The sequence below is a fragment of the Hemitrygon akajei genome, chromosome 18 (genome assembly GCF_048418815.1).
Source record: "Hemitrygon akajei chromosome 18, sHemAka1.3, whole genome shotgun sequence".
NCBI classification, from domain to species: domain Eukaryota; kingdom Metazoa; phylum Chordata; class Chondrichthyes; order Myliobatiformes; family Dasyatidae; genus Hemitrygon; species Hemitrygon akajei.
Window position 1 is genome coordinate 52911776 of NC_133141.1, and position 18854 is coordinate 52930629.

Genomic DNA, 18854 nt, shown 5'->3' on the forward strand with positions numbered 1-18854 from the left:
TGTGAGGGTCCTGCATTGCACAGTGTAATCCAATACTGAGAGTGAGGGTCCTGAATTTAACAGTGTTTTTCAGTACCTAGTGTGAGGGTCCTAAATTCCAGAGTCTCTTCGACTGCGGACTGTGAGGGACCTGATTTCCAAAGTGTAATCCACTACCGAGTGTGAGGGTCCTGAATTCCACTGTGTAATCCTGTACCGAGAGCGAGGGTCCTGAATTTAACAGTGTTTTCCAGTACCTAGTGTGAGAGTCCTGAATCCCACAGAGTAACCCAGTATCGAGTGTGAGGTTCCTTCTTTCAACAGTGTAATCAACTACCGAGTGTGAGGGACCTGAATTGCACTGTGCAATCCACTACCGAGTGTGAGGGTCCTGATTTCCAAAGTATAATCCACTACAGAGTGTGAGGGTCCTGAATTCCACAGTGTGTTCCAGTACCCAGTCTGAGGGTCCTAAATTCCAGAGTCTATTCCAGTACAGAGTGTGGGGGTCCTGAATTCCACAGTGTAATCCAGCACCGAGTGTCTGGGTCCTGCATTGCACTGTGTAATCCAGTACCGAGTGTGAGGGTCCTGAATTCCACAGTGTAATCCAGCACCGGGAGAGAGGGTCCTGAATTACCTTGTATTACCCTGTACCAAGAGTGAGGGTCCTGAATCCAACAGTGTAATCTAGTACCAAGAGGGAGGGTCCTGAATTCCACAGTGTAATCCACTACCGAGTGTGAGGGACCTGAATTGCACTGTGTAATCCAGTACCGAGTGTGAGGGTCCTGAATTCCACGGTGTAATCCACTACCGAGTGTGAGGGTCCTGATTTCCAAAGTATAATCCACTACAGAGTGTGAGGGTCCTGAATTCCAAGGTGTGTTCCAGTACCCAGTCTGAGGGTCCTGAATCGCACAGTTTAACCCAGTTTCGAGTGTGTGGTTCCTGAATCCCACAGTGTAACCCAGTACCTAGCGTGAGGTTCCTGAATTCAGCAGTGTAATCCACTACCAGGTGTGAGGGTCCTGCATTGCACTGTGTAATCCAGTACCGAGTGTGAGGGTCCTGCATTGCACTGTGTAATCCAATACTGAGTGTGAAGGTACTGAATTCCACAGTGTAATCCACTACCGAGAGTGAGGGTCCTGAATTTAACAGTGTTTTTCAGTACCTAGTGTGAGAGTCCTAAGTTCCAGAGTCTCTTCGACTGCGGACTGTGAGGGACCTGATTTCCACAGTGTAATCCACTACCGAGTGTGAGGGTCCTGAATTCCACGGTGTAATCCACTACCGAGTGTGAGGGTCCTGATTTCCAAAGTATAATCCACTACAGAGTGTGAGGGTCCTGAATTCCACAGTGTGTTCCAGTACCGAGTCTGAGGGTCCTAAATTCCAGAGTCTATTCCAGTGCACAGTGAGGGTCCTGAATTCCACAGTGTAATCCAGTACCGAGTTTGAGGGTCCTGAATCGCACAGTTTAACCCAGTTTCGAGTGTGTGGTTCCTGAATCCCACTGTGTAACCCAGTACCAAGCGTGAGGTTCCTGAATTCCGCAGTGTAATCCACTACCAGGTGTGAGGGTCCTGCATTGCACTGTGTAATCCAGTACCGAGTGTGAGGGTCCTGCATTGCACTGTGTAATCCAATACTGAGTGTGAAGGTACTGAATTCCACAGTGTAATCCAGTACCGAGAGTGAGGGTCCTGAGTTTAACAGTGTTTTTCAGTACCTAGTGTGAGAGTCCTAAGTTCCAGAGTCTCTTCGACTGCGGACTGTGAGGGACCTGATTTCCACAGTGTAATCCACTACCGAGTGTGAGGGTACTGAATTCCACTGTGTAATCCAGTACCGAGAGCGAGGGTCCTGAATTTTACAGTGTTTTCCAGTACCTAGTGTGAGAGTCCTGAATCCCAAAAAGTAACCCAGTATCGAGTGTGAGGTTCCTTCTTTCAACAGTGTAATCCACTACCGAGTGTGAGGGACCTGAATTGCACTGTGTAATCCAGTACCGAGTGTGAGGGTCCTGAATTCCACAGTGTAATCCACTACCGAGTGTGAGGGACCAGAATTGCACTGTGCAATCCAGTACCGAGTGTGAGGGTCCTGAATTCCACAGTGTAATCCAGCACCGGGAGAGAGGGTCCTGAATTACCTTGTATAACCCAGTACCAAGAGTGAGGGTCCTGAATTCCAAAGTATAATCCACTACAGAGTGTGAGGGTCCTGAATTCCACAGTGTGTTCCAGTACCCAGTCTGAGGGTCCTGAATCGCACAGTTTAACCCAGTTTCGAGTGTGTGGTTCCTGAATCCCACAGTGTAACCCAGTACCAAGCGTGAGGTTCCTGAATTCCGCAGTGTAATCCACTACCAGGTGTGAGGGTCCTGCATTGCACAGTGTAATCCAATACTGAGTGTGAAGGTACTGAATTCCACAGTGTAATCCAGTACCGAGAGTGAGGGTCCTGAATTTAACAGTGTTTTTCAGTACCTAGTGTGAGAGTCCTAAATTCCAGAGTCTCTTCGACTGCGGACTGTGAGGGACCTGATTTCCACAGTGTAATCCACTACCGAGTGTGAGGGTACTGAATTCCACTGTGTAATCCAGTACCGAGAGCGAGGGTACTGAATTTTACAGTGTTTTCCAGTACCTAGTGTGAGAGTCCTGAATCCCACAGAGTAACCCAGTATCGAGTGTGAGGTTCCTTCTTTCAACAGTGTAATCCACTACCGAGTGTGAGGGACCTGAATTGCACTGTGTAATCCAGTACCGAGTGTGAGGGTCCTGAATTCCACAGTGTAATCCACTACCGAGTGTGAGGGACCTGAATTGCACTGTGCAATCCAGTACCGAGTGTGAGTGTCCTGAATTCCACATTGTAATCCAGCACCGAGAGAGAGGGTCCTGAATTACCCTGTATAACCCAGTACCAAGAGTGAGGGTCCTGAATTCAACAGTGTAATCCACTACCGAGTGTGAGGGACCTGAATTGCACTGTGTAATCCAGTACCGAGTGTGAGGGTCCTGAATTCCACAGTGTAATCCACTATCGAGTGTGAGGGTCCTGATATCCAAAGTATAATCCACTACCGGGTGTGAGGGTCCCGAATTCCACTGCGTAATCCATTACCAAGAGTGAGGGTCACTGAATACACAGTGTAATCCAGCACCGACAGTGAGGGTCCTGAATTCCACAGTGTTTTCCAATACCTAGTGTGAGGATCCTGAATTCAACTGTGTAAACCAGTACTGAATGTGAAGGTCCTGACGTACTGCGTAATCCAGTACTGAGTGTGAGGGTCCTGAATTCCACAGAGTAACCCAGAATCAAGTGTGAGGGTCCTGAATCCCACAGTATAACCAAGTATCGAGTGTGAGGGTCCTGATTTCAACAGTGTAAACCAGTACTGAGTGTGAGGGTCCTGAATTGCACTGTGTAATCCAGTACCGTGTGTGAGGGTCCTGAATCCCACAGTGTAACCAAGTATCGAGTGCGAGGTTCCTTAATTCCACTGTGTAATCCACTACCGAGTGCGAGGTTCCTTAATTCCACTGCGTAATCCATTACCAAGAGTGAGGGTCACTGAATACACAGTGTAATCCAGCACTGACAGTGAGGGTCCTGAATTCCACAGTGTTTTCCAATACCTAGTGTGAGGATCCTGAATTCCAGAGTGCAATCCAGTACTGAATGTGAGTGTACTGAATTCCACTGCGAAATCCAGTATCGAGTACGAGGGTCCTGAATCCCACAGTGTAACCCTGTATTGAGTGTGAGGTTCCTTCATTCCACAGTGTAATCCAGTACGGAATGTGAGGGTCCTGAATTCCACAGTGTAATCCACTACCGAGTGTGAGGGACCTGAATTGCACTGTGTAATCCAGTACCGAGTTTGAGGGTCCTGAATTCCACAGTGTAATCCAGTACCAAGAGTGAGGGTCCTGAATTCCACAGTGTAATCCAGTACTCAGTGTGAGGGTCCTGAATTGCACTGCGTAATCCAGTACTGAGTGTGAGGGTCCTGATTTCCACAGTGTAATCCATTACCGAGTGTGAGGGTCCTGATTTCCACAGTGTAACCCACCACCGAGTGTGAGGGTCCTGAATTCCACAGTGTAATCCACTACCGAGTGTGAGGGGCCTGATTTCCACAGTATAATCCACTACAGAGTGTGAGGGTCCTGAATTCCACAGTGTGTTCCAGTACCCAGTCTGAGGGTCCTAAATTCCAGAGTCTATTCCAGAACACAGTGTGGGGGTCCTGAATTCCACAGTGCAATCCACTACCGAGTGTCAGGGTCCTGCATTGCACTGTGTAATCCAGTACTGAGTGTGAGGGCCCCGAATTGTACTGTTTAATCCAGTAGCAAGTGTGAGGGTCCTAAATTCCAGAGTCTATTCCACTGCGGAGTGTGAGGGTCCTGAATCCCACAGGGTAATCCAGTACAGAGTGTGAGGGACCTGAATTGCACTGCGTAATCCAGTACCGAGTGTGAGGGTCCTGAATTCCACAGTATAATCCACTACAGAGTGTGAGGGTCCTGAATTCCGCAGTGTGTTCCAGTACTCAGTCTGAGGGTCCTAAATTCCAGAGTCTATTCCAGTGCACAGTGAGGGTCCTGAATTCCACAGTGTAATCCAGTACCGAGTTTGAGGGTCCTGAATCGCACAGTTTAACCCAGTTTCGAGTGTGTGGTTCCTGAATCCCACAGTGTAACCCAGTACCAAGCGTGAGGTTCCTGAATTCCGCAGTGTAATCCACTACCGCGTGTGAGGGTCCTGCATTGCACTGTGTAATCCAATACTGAGAGTGAGGGTCCTGAATTTAACAGTGTTTTTCAGTACCTAGTGTGAGGGTCCTAAATTCCAGAGTCTCTTCGACTGCGGACTCTGAGGGACCTGATTTCCAAAGTGTAATCCACTACCGAGTGTGAGGGTCCTGAATTCCACTGTGTAATCCTGTACCGAGAGCGAGGGTCCTGAATTTAACAGTGTTTTCCAGTACCTAGTGTGAGAGTCCTGAATCCCACAGAGTAACCCAGTATCGAGTGTGAGGTTCCTTCTTTCAACAGTGTAATCCACTACCGAGTGTGAGGGACCTGAATTGCACTGTGCAATCCACTACCGAGTGTGAGGGTCCTGATTTCTAAAGTATAATCCACTACAGAGTGTGAGGGTCCTGAATTCCACAGTGTGTTCCAGTACCCAGTCTGAGGTTCCTAAATTCCAGAGTCTATTCCAATACACAGTGTGGGGCTCCTGAATTCCACAGTGTAATCCAGTACCGAGTTTGAGGGTCATGAATCGCACAGTTTAACTCAGTTTCGAGTGTGTGGTTCCTGAATCCCACAGTGTAACACAGTACCGAGTGTGAGGGTCCTGAATTCCACAGTGTAATCCACTACCGAGTGTGAGGGTCCTGAATCCCACAGTGTAATCCACTACAGTGTGTGTGGGCCCTGAATTCCACAGTGTAATCCAGTACCAAGAGTGAGGATCCTAAATTCAACAGTGCAACTCTGAAATTTAGGACCCTCAGACTGGGTGTGTTCCAGTATCCAGTCTGAGGGTCCTAAATTTCAGAGTCTATTCCAGTACAGAGTGTGGGGGTCCTGAATTCCACAGTGTAATCCACTACCGAGTGTCTGGGTCCTGCATTGCACTGTGTAATCCAGTACCGAGTGTGAGGGTCCTGAATTCCACAGTGTAATCCAGCACCGGGAGAGAGGGTCCTGAACTACCCTGTATAACCCAGTACCAAGAGTGAGGGTCCTGAATTCAACAGTGTAATCCAGTATTGAGTGTGAGGGTCCTGAATTGCACTGAGTAATCCGGTACAGAGTGTGAAGGTCCTGAATTCCACAGTGTAATCCACTACCGAGTGTGAGGGTCCTGAATTTAACAGTGTTTTCCAGTACCTAGTGTGAGAGAACTGAATCCCACAGAGTAACCCAGTATCGAGTGTGAGGTTCCTTCTTTCAACAGTGTAATCCACTACCGAGTGTGAGGGACCTGAATTGCACTGTGCAATCCACTACCGAGTGTGAGGGTCCTGATTTCCAAAGTATAATCCACTACAGAGTGTGAGGGTCCTGAATTCCACAGTGTGTTCCAGTACCCAGTCTGAGGTTCCTAAATTCCAGAGTCTATTCCAATACACAGTGTGGGGGTCCTGAATTCCACAGTGTAATCCAGTACCGAGTTTGAGGGTCCTGAATCGCACAGTTTAACTCAGTTTCGAGTGTGTGGTTCCTGAATCCCACAGTGTAACACAGTACCAAGCGTGAGGTTCCTGAATTCCGCAGTGTAATCCTCTACCGAGTGTGAGGGTTCTGAATTCCACTGTGTAATCCAGTACCGAGAGCGAGGTTCCTTCTTTCCACAGTGTAATCCACTACCGAGTGTGAGGGACCTGAATTGCACTGTGCAATCCAGTACCGGGTGTGAGGATGCTGAAATCCACAGTGTAATCCAGCACCGAGAGAGAGGGTCCTGAATTACCCTGTATAATCCAGTACCAAGAGTGAGGGTCCTGAATTCAACAGTGTAATCCAGTACTGAATGTGAGGGTACTGAATTCCACAGTGTAATCCAGTACCGAGCGTGAGGGTCCTGGATTTAACAGTGTTTTTCAGTACCTAGTGTGAGAGTCCTGAATCCCACAGAGTAACCCAGTATCGAGTGTGAGGTTCCTTCTTTCCACAGTGTAATCCACTACCGAGTGTGAGGGACCTGAATTGCACTGTGCAATCCAGTACCGGGTGTGAGGATGCTGAAATCCACAGTGTAATCCAGCACCGAGAGAGAGGGTCCTGAATTACCATGTATAACCCAGTACCAAGAGTGAGGGTCCTGAATTTAACAGTGTAATCCTGTACTGAGTGTGAGGGTACTGAATTCCACAGTGTAATCCAGTACCGAGCGTGAGGGTCCTGGATTTAACAGTGTTTTTCAGTACCTAGTGTGAGAGTCCTGAATCCCACAGAGTAACCCAGTATCGAGTGTGAGGTTCCTTCTTTCCACAGTGTAATCCACTACCGAGTGTGAAGGACCTGGATTGCACTGTGCAATCCAGCACCGAGAGAGAGGGTCCTGAATTATCCTGTATAACCCAGTACCAAGAGTGAGGGTCCTAAATTCAACAGTGTAATCCAGTACTGAGTGTGAGGGTCCTGAATTGCACTGCGTAATCCAGTACTGAGTGTGAAGGTCCTGAATCACACAGTTTAACTCAGTTTCGAGTGTGTGGTTCCTGAATCCCACAGTGTAACCCAGTACCTAGCGTGAGGTTCCTGAATTCAGCAGTGTAATCCACTACCGCGTGTGAGGGTCCTGCATTGCACTGTGTAATGCAATACTGAGTGTGAGGGTACTGAATTCCACAGTGTAATCCAGTACCGAGAGTGAGGGTCCTGAATTTAACAGTGTTTTTCAGTACCTAGTGTGAGGGTCCTAAATTCCAGAGTCTATTCCACTGCGGAGTGTGAGGGACCTGATTTCCACAGTGTAATCCAGTACCAAGAGTGAGGGTCCTGAATTCCACAGTGTAATCCAGTACCGAGAGTGAGGGTCCTGAATTTAACAGTGTTTTTCAGTACCTAGTGTGAGGGTCCTAAATTCCAGAGTCTATTCGACTGCGGACTGTGAGGGACCTGATTTCCACAGTGTAATCCACTACCGAGTGTGAGGGTCCTGAATTCCACAGTGTAATCCAGTACCGAGTTTGAGGGTCCTGAATGCCACAGTGTAATCCAGTCCTGAGCGTGAGTGTCCTGAATTCCACAGTGTTTTCCAGTACCCAGTCTGAGGGATCTAAATTCCAGAGTCTATTCCAGTATAGAGTGTGGGGGTCCTGAATTGCACTGTGTAATCCAGTGCCAAGCGTGAGGTTCCTGAATTCCACAGTGTAATCCACTACCGAGTGTCAGGGTCCTGCATTGCACAGTGTTACCCATTACTGAGTCTGAGGTTCCTGAATTCCGCAGTGTAATCCACTACCGAGTGTCAGGGTCCTGCATTGCACTGTGTAATCCAGTACTGAGTGTGAGGGTACTGAATCCCAATGTGTAATCCACTACTTTGTGTGAGGTTCCATAATTACACAGTGTAATCCAGTACCAAGAGTGAGGGTTCTGAATTCAACAGTGTAATCCAGTACTGAGTGTGAGGGTCCTGAATTGCACTGCGTAATCCAGTACTGAGTGTGAAGGTCCATAATTACACAGTGTAATCCAGTACCGAGTGTGAGGTTCCTGAATGCCACAGTGTAATCCAGTCCTGAGCGTGAGTGTCCTGAATTCCACAGTGTGTTCCAGTACCCAGTCTGAGGGTCCTAAATTCCAGAGTCTATTCCAGTACACAGTGTGGAGGTCCTGAATTCCACAGTGTAATCCAGTACCTAGTTTGAGGGTCCTGAATCGCACAGTTTAACCCAGTTTCGAGTGTGTGGTTCCTGTATCCCACAGTGTAACCCAGTACCGAGAGAGAGGGTCCTGAATTACCCTGTATAACCCAGTACCAAGAGTGAGGGTCCTGAATTGCACTGCGTAATCCAGTACTGAGTGTGAAGGTCCTGAATTCCACAGTGTAATCCACTACCGAGTGTGAGGGACCTGAATTGCACAGTGTAATCCACTACCGAGTGTCAGGGTCCTGCATTGCACTGTGTAATCCAGTACCGAGCACGAGGGTCCTGAATTCCACAGTGTAATCCACTACCGAGTGTGAGGTTCCTGAATTCCACAGTGTAATCCACTACCGAGTGTCAGGGTCCTGCATTGCACTGTGTAATCCAGTACCGAGCACGAGGGTCCTGAATTTAACACTGTTTTCCAGTACCTAGTGTGAGAGTCCTAAATTCCAGAGTCTATTCCATTGCGGAGTGTGTGGGTCCTGAATTCCACAGTGTAATCCAGTACCGAGTTTGAGGATCCTGAATTCCACAGTGTAATCCACTACCGAGTGTGAGGGTCCGGAATTCCACATTGTAATCCACTACCATGTGTGAGGGTCCTGAATTCCGCAGTGTAATCCACGTCCAAGTGTGAGGGTCCTGAATCTCACTTGTAACGCAGTATCGAGTGGGAGGTTCCTTAATTACTCAGGGTAATCCAGTACTGAGTGTGAGGGTCCAGAATTCCACTGTGTAATCCAGTACCGTGCGTGAGGGTCCTGAATTCCACAGTGTGTTCCAGTACCCAGTCTGAGGGTCCTAAATTCCAGTGTCTATTCCAGTAACGAGTGTTGGGGTCCTGAATTGCACTGTGTAATCCAGTGCCAAGCGTGAGGTTCCTGAATTCCACAGTGTAATCCACTACCGAGTGTCAGGGTCCTGCATTGCACAGTGTTACCCATTACTGAGTCTGAGGTTCCTGAATTCCGCAGTGTAATCCACTACCGAGTGTCAGGGTCCTGCATTGCACTGTGTAATCCAGTACTGAGCGTGAGGGTACTGAATCCCAATGTGTAATCCACTACTTTGTGTGAGGGTCCATAATTACACAGTGTAATCCAGTACCAAGAGTGAGGGTTCTGAATTCAACAGTGTAATCCAGTACTGAGTGTGAGGGTCCTGAATTGCACTGCGTAATCCAGTACTGAGTGTGAAGGTCCATAATTACACAGTGTAATCCACTACCGAGTGTGAGGGTCCTGATTTCCAAAGTATAATCCACTACAGAGTGTGAGGGTCCTGATTTCCAAAGTATAATCCACTACAGAGTGTGAGGGTCCTGAATTCCGCAGTGTGTTCCAGTACCCAGTCTGAGGGTCCTAAATTCCAGAGTCTATTCCAGTGCACAGTGAGGGACCTGAATTCCACAGTGTAATCCAGTACCGAGTTTGAGGGTCCTGAATCGCACAGTTTAACCCAGTTTCGAGTGTGTGGTTCCTGAATCCCACAGTGTAACCCAGTACCAAGCGTGAGGTTCCTGAATTCCGCAGTGTAATCCACTACCGCGTGTGAGGGTCCTGCATTGCACTGTGTAATCCAATACTGAGAGTGAGGGTCCTGAATTTAACAGTGTTTTTCAGTACCTAGTGTGAGGGTCCTAAATTCCAGAGTCTCTTCGACTGCGGACTGTGAGGGACCTGATTTCCAAAGTGTAATCCACTACCGAGTGTGAGAGTCCTGAATTCCACTGTGTAATCCTGTACCGAGAGTGAGGGTCCTGAATTTAACAGTGTTTTCCAGTACCTAGTGTGAGAGTCCTGAATCCCACAGAGTAACCCAGTATCGAGTGTGAGGTTCCTTCTTTCAACAGTGTAATCCACTACCGAGTGTGAGGGACCTGAATTGCACTGTGCAATCCACTACCGAGTGTGAGGGTCCTGATTTCCAAAGTATAATCCACTACAGAGTGTGAGGGTCCTGAATTCCACAGTGTGTTCCAGTACCCAGTCTGAGGTTCCTAAATTCCAGAGTCTATTCCAATACACAGTGTGGGGCTCCTGAATTCCACAGTGTAATCCAGTACCGAGTTTGTGGGTCATGAATCGCACAGTTTAACTCAGTTTCGAGTGTGTGGTTCCTGAATCCCACAGTGTAACACAGTACCAAGCGTGAGGTTCCTGAATTCCGCAGTGTAATCCACTACCGAGTGTGAGGGTCCTGAATTCCACAGTGTGTTCCAGTACCCAGTCTGAGGGTCCTAAATTTCAGAGTCTATTCCAGTACAGAGTGTGGGGGTCCTGAATTCCACAGTGTAATCCACTACCGAGTGTCTGGGTCCTGCATTGCACTGTGTAATCCAGTACCGAGTGTGAGGGTCCTGAATTCCACAGTGTAATCCAGCACCGGGAGAGAGGGTCCTGAATTACCCTGTATAACCCAGTACCAAGAGTGAGGGTCCTGAATTCAACAGTGTAATCCAGTATTGAGTGTGAGGGTCCTGAATTGCACTGCGTAATCCGGTACAGAGTGTGAAGGTCCTGAATTCCACAGTGTAATCCACTACCGAGTGTGAGGGTCCTGAATTTAAATGTGTTTTCCAGTACCTAGTGTGAGAGTCCTGAATCCCACAGAGTAACCCAGTATCGAGTGTGAGGTTCCTTCTTTCAACAGTGTAATCCACTACCGAGTGTGAGGGACCTGAATTGCACTGTGCAATCCACTACCGAGTGTGAGGGTCCTGATTTCCAAAGTATAATCCACTACAGAGTGTGAGGGTCCTGAATTCCACAGTGTGTTCCAGTACCCAGTCTGAGGTTCCTAAATTCCAGAGTCTATTCCAATACACAGTGTGGGGGTCCTGAATTCCACAGTGTAATCCAGTAACGAGTTTGAGGGTCCTGAATCGCACAGTTTAACTCAGTTTCAAGTGTGTGGTTCCTGAATCCCACAGTGTAACACAGTACCAAGCGTGAGGTTCCTGAATTCCGCAGAGTAATCCACTACCGAGTGTGAGGGTTCTGAATTCCACTGTGTAATCCAGTACCGAGTGTGAGGTTCCTGAATGCCACAGTGTAATCCAGTCCTGAGCGTGAGTGTCCTGAATTCCACAGTGTGTTCCAGTACCCAGTCTGAGGGTCTTAAATTCCAGAGTCTATTCCAGTACACAGTGTGGAGGTCCTGAATTCCACAGTGTAATCCAGTACCTAGTTTGAGGGTCCTGAATCGCACAGTTTAACCCAGTTTCGAGTGTGTGGTTCCTGTATCCCACAGTGTAACCCAGTACCGAGAGAGAGGGTCCTGAATTACCCTGTATAACCCAGTACCAAGAGTGAGGGTCCTGAATTGCACTGCGTAATCCAGTACTGAGTGTGAAGGTCCTGAATTCCACAGTGTAATCCACTACCGAGTGTCAGGGACCTGAATTGCACAGTGTAATCCACTACCGAGTGTCAGGGTCCTGCATTGCACTGTGTAATCCAGTACCGAGCACGAGGGTCCTGAATTCCACAGTGTAATCCACTATCGAGTGTGAGGTTCCTGAATTCCACAGTGTAATCCACTACCGAGTGTCAGGGTCCTGCATTGCACTGTGTAATCCAGTACCGAGCACGAGGGTCCTGAATTTAACACTGTTTTCCAGTACCTAGTGTGAGAGTCCTAAATTCCAGAGTCTATTCCATTGCGGAGTGTGTGGGTCCTGAATTCCACAGTGTAATCCAGTACCGAGTTTGAGGATCCTGAATTCCACAGTGTAATCCACTACCGAGTGTGAGGGTCCGGAATTCCACATTGTAATCCACTACCATGTGTGAGGGTCCTGAATTCCGCAGTGTAATCCACGTCCAAGTGTGAGGGTCCTGAATCTCACTTGTAACGCAGTATCGAGTGGGAGGTTCCTTAATTACTCAGGGTAATCCAGTACTGAGTGTGAGGGTCCAGAATTCCACTGTGTAATCCAGTACCGTGCGTGAGGGTCCTGAATTCCACAGTGTGTTCCAGTACCCAGTCTGAGGGTCCTAAATTCCAGTGTCTATTCCAGTAACGAGTGTTGGGGTCCTGAATTGCACTGTGTAATCCAGTGCCAAGCGTGAGGTTCCTGAATTCCACAGTGTAATCCACTACCGAGTGTCAGGGTCCTGCATTGCACAGTGTTACCCATTACTGAGTCTGAGGTTCCTGAATTCCGCAGTGTAATCCACTACCGAGTGTCAGGGTCCTGCATTGCACTGTGTAATCCAGTACTGAGCGTGAGGGTACTGAATCCCAATGTGTAATCCACTACTTTGTGTGAGGGTCCATAATTACACAGTGTAATCCAGTACCAAGAGTGAGGGTTCTGAATTCAACAGTGTAATCCAGTACTGAGTGTGAGGGTCCTGAATTGCACTGCGTAATCCAGTACTGAGTGTGAAGGTCCATAATTACACAGTGTAATCCACTACCGAGTGTGAGGGTCCTGATTTCCAAAGTATAATCCACTACAGAGTGTGAGGGTCCTGATTTCCAAAGTATAATCCACTACAGAGTGTGAGGGTCCTGAATTCCGCAGTGTGTTCCAGTACCCAGTCTGAGGGTCCTAAATTCCAGAGTCTATTCCAGTGCACAGTGAGGGTCCTGAATTCCACAGTGTAATCCAGTACCGAGTTTGAGGGTCCTGAATCGCACAGTTTAACCCAGTTTCGAGTGTGTGGTTCCTGAATCCCACAGTGTAACCCAGTACCAAGCGTGAGGTTCCTGAATTCCGCAGTGTAATCCACTACCGCGTGTGAGGGTCCTGCATTGCACTGTGTAATCCAATACTGAGAGTGAGGGTCCTGAATTTAACAGTGTTTTTCAGTACCTAGTGTGAGGGTCCTAAATTCCAGAGTCTCTTCGACTGCGGACTGTGAGGGACCTGATTTCCAAAGTGTAATCCACTACCGAGTGTGAGAGTCCTGAATTCCACTGTGTAATCCTGTACCGAGAGTGAGGGTCCTGAATTTAACAGTGTTTTCCAGTACCTAGTGTGAGAGTCCTGAATCCCACAGAGTAACCCAGTATCGAGTGTGAGGTTCCTTCTTTCAACAGTGTAATCCACTACCGAGTGTGAGGGACCTGAATTGCACTGTGCAATCCACTACCGAGTGTGAGGGTCCTGATTTCCAAAGTATAATCCACTACAGAGTGTGAGGGTCCTGAATTCCACAGTGTGTTCCAGTACCCAGTCTGAGGTTCCTAAATTCCAGAGTCTATTCCAATACACAGTGTGGGGCTGCTGAATTCCACAGTGTAATCCAGTACCGAGTTTGAGGGTCATGAATCGCACAGTTTAACTCAGTTTCGAGTGTGTGGTTCCTGAATCCCACAGTGTAACACAGTACCAAGCGTGAGGTTCCTGAATTCCGCAGTGTAATCCACTACCGACTGTGAGGGTCCTGAATTCCACAGTGTGTTCCAGTACCCAGTCTGAGGGTCCTAAATTTCAGAGTCTATTCCAGTACAGAGTGTGGGGGTCCTGAATTCCACAGTGTAATCCACTACCGAGTGTCTGGGTCCTGCATTGCACTGTGTAATCCAGTACCGAGTGTGAGGGTCCTGAATTCCACAGTGTAATCCAGCACCGGGAGAGAGGGTCCTGAATTACCCTGTATAACCCAGTACCAAGAGTGAGGGTCCTGAATTCAACAGTGTAATCCAGTATTGAGTGTGAGGGTCCTGAATTGCACTGCGTAATCCGGTACAGAGTGTGAAGGTCCTGAATTCCACAGTGTAATCCACTACCGAGTGTGAGGGTCCTGAATTTAAATGTGTTTTCCAGTACCTAGTGTGAGAGTCCTGAATCCCACAGAGTAACCCAGTATCGAGTGTGAGGTTCCTTCTTTCAACAGTGTAATCCACTACCGAGTGTGAGGGACCTGAATTGCACTGTGCAATCCACTACCGAGTGTGAGGGTCCTGATTTCCAAAGTATAATCCACTACAGAGTGTGAGGGTCCTGAATTCCACAGTGTGTTCCAGTACCCAGTCTGAGGTTCCTAAATTCCAGAGTCTATTCCAATACACAGTGTGGGGGTCCTGAATTCCACAGTGTAATCCAGTACCGAGTTTGAGGGTCCTGAATCGCACAGTTTAACTCAGTTTCAAGTGTGTGGTTCCTGAATCCCACAGTGTAACACAGTACCAAGCGTGAGGTTCCTGAATTCCGCAGAGTAATCCACTACCGAGTGTGAGGGTTCTGAATTCCACTGTGTAATCCAGTACCGAGAGCGAGGTTCCTTCTTTCCACAGTGTAATCCACTACCGAGTGTGAGGGACCTGAATTGCACTGTGCAATCCAGTACCGGGTATGAGAATGCTGAAATCCACAGTGTAATCCAGCACCGAGAGAGAGGGTCCTGAATTACCCTGTATAATCCAGTACCAATAGTGAGGGTCCTGAATTCAACAGTGTAATCCAGTACTGAATGTGAGGGTACTGAATTCCACAGTGTAATCCAGTACCGAGCGTGAGGGTCCTGGATTTAACAGTGTTTTTCAGTACCTAGTGTGAGAGTCCTGAATCCCACAGAGTAACCCAGTATCGAGTGTGAGGTTCCTTCTTTCCACAGTGTAATCCACTACCGAGTGTGAGGGACCTGAATTGCACTGTGCAATCCAGTACCGGGTGTGAGGATGCTGAAATCCACAGTGTAATCCAGCACCGAGAGAGAGGGTCCTGAATTACCATGTATAACCCAGTACCAAGAGTGAGGGTCCTGAATTTAACAGTGTAATCCAGTACTGAGTGTGAGGGTACTGAATTCCACAGTGTAATCCAATACCGAGCGTGAGGGTCCTGGATTTAACAGTGTTTTTCAGTACCTAGTGTGAGAGTCCTGAATCCCACAGAGTAACCCAGTATCGAGTGTGAGGTTCCTTCTTTCCACAGTGTAATCCACTACCGAGTGTGAAGGACCTGGATTGCACTGTGCAATCCAGCACCGAGAGAGAGGGTCCTGAATTATCCTGTATAACCCAGTACCAAGAGTGAGGGTCCTAAATTCAACAGTGTAATCCAGTACTGAGTGTGAGGGTCCTGAATTGCACTGCGTAATCCAGTACTGAGTGTGAAGGTCCTGAATCACACAGTTTAACTCAGTTTCGAGTGTGTGGTTCCTGAATCCCACAGTGTAACCCAGTACCTAGCGTGAGGTTCCTGAATTCAGCAGTGTAATCCACTACCGCGTGTGAGGGTCCTGCATTGCACTGTGTAATGCAATACTGAGTGTGAGGGTACTGAATTCCACAGTGTAATCCAGTACCGAGAGTGAGGGTCCTGAAATTAACAGTGTTTTTCAGTACCTAGTGTGAGGGTCCTAAATTCCAGAGTCTATTCGACTGCGGACTGTGAGGGACCTGATTTCCACTGTGCAATCCAGTACCGGGTGTGAGGGTGCTGAATTCCACAGTGTAATCCAGCACCGAGAGAGAGGGTCCTGAATTACCCTGTATAACCCAGTACCAATAGTGAGGGTCCTGAATTCAACAGTGTAATCCAGTACTGAGTGTGAGGGTCCTGAATTGCACTGCGTAATCCAGTACCGAGTGTGAGGGTCCGGAATTCCACAGTGTAATCCACTACCGAGTGTAAGGGTCCTGATTTCCAAAGTATAATCCACTACAGAGTGTGAGGGTCCTGAATTCCACAGTGTGTTCCAGTACCCAGTCTGAGGGTCCTAAATTCCAGAGTCTATTCCAGAACACAGTGTGGGGGTCCTGAATTCCACAGTGTAATGCAGTACCGAGTTTGAGGGTCCTGAATGCCACAGTGTAATCCAGTCCTGAGCGTGAGTGTCCTGAATTCCACAGTGTTTTCCAGTACCCAGTCTGAGGGATCTAAATTCCAGAGTCTATTCCAGTATAGAGTGTGGGGGTCCTGAATTGCACTGTGTAATCCAGTGCCAAGCGTGAGGTTCCTGAATTCCACAGTGTAATCCACTACCGAGTGTCAGGGTCCTGCATTGCACAGTGTTACCCATTACTGAGTCTGAGGTTCCTGAATTCCGCAGTGTAATCCACTACCGAGTGTCAGGGTCCTGCATTGCACTGTGTAATCCAGTACTGAGCGTGAGGGTCCTGAATCCCAATGTGTAATCCAGTACCGACTGTGAGGGTCCATAATTACACAGTGTAATCCAGTACCAAGAGTGAGGGTTCTGAATTCAACAGTGTAATCCAGTACTGAGTGTGAGGGTCCTGAATTGCACTGCGTAATCCAGTACTGAGTGTGAAGGTCCATAATTACACAGTGTAATCCAGTACCGAGTGTGAGGTTCCTGAATGCCACAGTGTAATCCAGTCCTGAGCGTGAGTGTCCTGAATTCCACAGTGTGTTCCAGTACCCAGTCTGAGGGTCCTAAATTCCAGAGTCTATTCCAGTACACAGTGTGGAGGTCCTGAATTCCACAGTGTAATCCAGTACCTAGTTTGAGGGTCCTGAATCGCACAGTTTAACCCAGTTTCGAGTGTGTGGTTCCTGTATCCCACAGTGTAACCCAGTACCGAGAGAGAGGGTCCTGAATTACCCTGTATAACCCAGTACCAAGAGTGAGGGTCCTGAATTGCACTGCGTAATCCAGTACTGAGTGTGAAGGTCCTGAATTCCACAGTGTAATCCACTACCGAGTGTCAGGGACCTGAATTGCACAGTGTAATCCACTACCGAGTGTCAGGGTCCTGCATTGCACTGTGTAATCCAGTACCGAGCACGAGGGTCCTGAATTCCACAGTGTAATCCACTACCGAGTGTGAGGTTCCTGAATTCCACAGTGTAATCCACTACCGAGTGTCAGGGTCCTGCATTGCACTGTGTAATCCAGTACCGAGCACGAGGGTCCTGAATTTAACACTGTTTTCCAGTACCTAGTGTGAGAGTCCTAAATTCCAGAGTCTGTTCCATTGCGGAGTGTGTGGGTCCTGAATTCCACAGTGTAATCCAGTACCGAGTTTGAGGATCCTGAATTCCACAGTGTAATCCACTACCGAGTGTGAGGGTCCGGAATTCCACATTGTAATCCACTACCATGTGTGAGGGTCCTGAATTCCGCAGTGTAATCCACGTCCAAGTGTGAGGGTCCTGAATCTCACGTGTAACGCAGTATCGAGTGGGAGGTTCCTTAATTACTCAGGGTAATCCAGTACTGAGTGTGAGGGTCCAGAATTCCACTGTGTAATCCAGTACCGTGCGTGAGGGTCCTGAATTCCACAGTGTGTTCCAGTACCCAGTCTGAGGGTCCTAAATTCCAGTGTCTATTCCAGTAACGAGTGTTGGGGTCCTGAATTGCACTGTGTAATCCAGTGCCAAGCGTGAGGTTCCTGAATTCCACAGTGTAATCCACTACCGAGTGTCAGGGTCCTGCATTGCACAGTGTTACCCATTACTGAGTCTGAGGTTCCTGAATTCCGCAGTGTAATCCACTACCGAGTGTCAGGGTCCTGCATTGCACTGTGTAATCCAGTACTGAGCGTGAGGGTACTGAATCCCAATGTGTAATCCACTACTTTGTGTGAGGGTCCATAATTACACAGTGTAATCCAGTACCAAGAGTGAGGGTTCTGAATTCAACAGTGTAATCCAGTACTGAGTGTGAGGGTCCTGAATTGCACTGCGTAATCCAGTACTGAGTGTGAAGGTCCATAATTACACAGTGTAATCCAGCACCGGGAGAGAGGGTCCTGAATTACCCTGTATAACCCAGTACCAAGAGTGAGGGTCCTGAATTCAACAGTGTAATCCAGTATTGAGTGTGAGGGTCCTGAATTGCACTGCGTAATCCGGTACAGAGTGTGAAGGTCCTGAATTCCACAGTGTAATCCACTACCGAGTGTGAGGGTCCTGAATTTAAATGTGTTTTCCAGTACCTAGTGTGAGAGTCCTGAATCCCACAGAGTAACCCAGTATCGAGTGTGAGGTTCCTTCTTTCAACAGTGTAATCCACTACCGAGTGTGAGGGACCTGAATTGCACTGTGCAATCCACTACCGAGTGTGAGGGTCCTGATTTCCAAAGTATAATCCACTACAGAGTGTGAGGGTCCGGAATTCCACAGTGTGTTCCAGTACCCAGTCTGAGGTTCCTAAATTCCAGAGTCTATTCCAATACACAGTGTGGGGGTCCTGAATTCCACAGTGTAATCCAGTACCGAGTTTGAGGGTCCTGAATCGCACAGTTTAACTCAGTTTCAAGTGTGTGGTTCCTGAATCCCACAGTGTAACACAGTACCAAGCGTGAGGTTCCTGAATTCCGCAGTGTAATCCACTACCGAGTGTGAGGGTTCTGAATTCCACTGTGTAATCCAGTACCGAGAGCGAGGTTCCTTCTTTCCACAGTGTAATCCACTACCGAGTGTGAGGGACCTGAATTGCACTGTGCAATCCAGTACCGGGTATGAGAATGCTGAAATCCACAGTGTAATCCAGCACCGAGAGAGAGGGTCCTGAATTACCCTGTATAATCCAGT